Below are 2,061 nucleotides of genomic sequence, written 5' to 3' on the forward strand. Positions count from 1 at the left end.
ATCTGTTACAGTGTGTAGTATCTGTTACAGTGTGTAGTGTCTGTTACAGTGTGTAGTATCTGTTACAGTGTGTAGTATCTGTTACAGTGTGTAGTATCTGTTACAGTGTGTAGTATCTGTTACAGTGTGTAGTGTCTGTTACAGTGTGTAGTATCTGTTACAGTGTGTAGTATCTGTTACAGTGTGTAGTATCTGTTACAGTGTGTAGTGTCTGTTACAGTGTGTAGTATCTGTTACAGTGTGTAGTATCTGTTACAGTCTGTAGTATCTGTTACAGTGTGTAGTATCTGTTACAGTGTGTAGTGTCTGTTACAGTGTGTAGTGTCTGTTACAGTGTGTAGTATCTGTTACAGTGTGTAGTATCTGTTACAGTGTGTAGTATCTGTTACAGTCTGTAGTATCTGTTACAGCGGCCCCTCCCCCCTCCTGGAGTGTTTTAAGGAGCGCCCCCCCCCCCCCCCCCCCTCTCCCTCATCGTGGAGTGTTTGCCATCTTGGCTAAAATCCATAAATCTTCACTTTGCACACACTGTCGCCGAATAAACCGATCAATATATTAATCAAGCGATCAAAATGATTACAGATTCACTGGTCAGCAGTAACTGAGGCGTCGGGGGGGTGGGGTGTTGTTGGGGGTGGCGGGTGGCGGGTGGGGGCTCAAGACAGCTCGGACCTGAGAGTAAAAGCATTTTGGAACGGGGACATCCGTGGCTTGATGCAAATGAATAACCCTCGTTCCCTCCTTCCCCGTCGTCTTTTCCCACAACAGCAAGGTCAAGGTCAACTTTATTCCTATAGCACATTTAAAATCAACCGAAGTTGTACCAAAGTGCCGTGCGATACAAAAACAGAAATACTAAAAAAGAAATATAAAATACAGTACACTACACACACAAAGTCATATAACTACAATGAAGTTTAAAAATAAAAACAATCACGACACGACCAAGGGATGTGTGGCTTTACCGAGCCTCAGAACGCCAATAAAAACAGGCGAGTCTCCAGCTGTGTTTTAAGACTCTGTAGGGTCTGGTGGGCAGCAGACCTCATGTGCCGTGGGAGACTGTTCCATAACTAGTGCAGACCTCCCTCAGTAGAGCAGACCTCCCTCAGTAGAGTGCAGACTACACACAGACTACAGACTGCACACTGCCACACGACAGCCGGTGACAATACAGAAGGTTAGCCCTTTACTATCACACAACCGACGGTGATGCTCCATCATTAGCATCATTAGCTCCGCGGTTAACCTTCTGTCGTGTGGCAGTGAAAGGGTTAAAGACACATCCACCAGGTGAGGACCAACGAAAGAAACCGAAAACGATGAAACGAAAATGAAAATGAACGAAAACGAAAACGAACAAAAAAAAAACAAACACACACAAAAAAAGAAGAAAAAAAAAACGAACTAAAACGAAAACGATGAAACGATGAAACGAAAGCGAAAAAGAACGCAAAAAAACGAACGCACAAGAAAACAGGAAAAAAAACGAACGAACAAAAACGAAAACGAACGCAAAAAAATGCACGCAAAAAAACAAACGCACAAAAACGAACAAACTAAAACAAAAACGAACACAAAAAACAAACAAACTAAAACAAAAACGAACACAAAAAAACAAACGAACTAAAACGAACGCAAAAAAACAAACGAACTAAAACGAAAACGAACGCAAAAAAACGAACGAACTAAAACGAAAACGAACGCAAAAAAACGAACGAACTAAAACGAAAACGAACGCAAAAAAAACAAACGAACTAAAACGAAAACGAACGCAAAAAAACGAACCAACGAAAACAGAGAGCAGACCTCCCTCAGTAGAACAGACCTCCCTCAGTAAAACAGACCTAATTTTCGGACTTTTCCGAGTTTTTAAAATCTTTCGGATTTTTCAGAGTTTTTGAAATTTTTCGGACTTTCCGACTTTTAAAAAAAATTCGGACTTTTCCGAGTTTTTGAAATTTCTCTGACTTTTCGGACTCTTCGAAAAATGTCTGACTTTTCCGAGTTTTTGAAATTTTTCGGGACTAAGGGGGTGTGGTCTAAGGACCTCCCTCAGTA

This window comes from Notolepis coatsorum (genome assembly GCF_963971535.1).
Source record: "Notolepis coatsorum genome assembly, chromosome: 1".
In the NCBI taxonomy this organism is placed as follows: Eukaryota; Metazoa; Chordata; class Actinopteri; order Aulopiformes; family Paralepididae; genus Notolepis; species Notolepis coatsorum.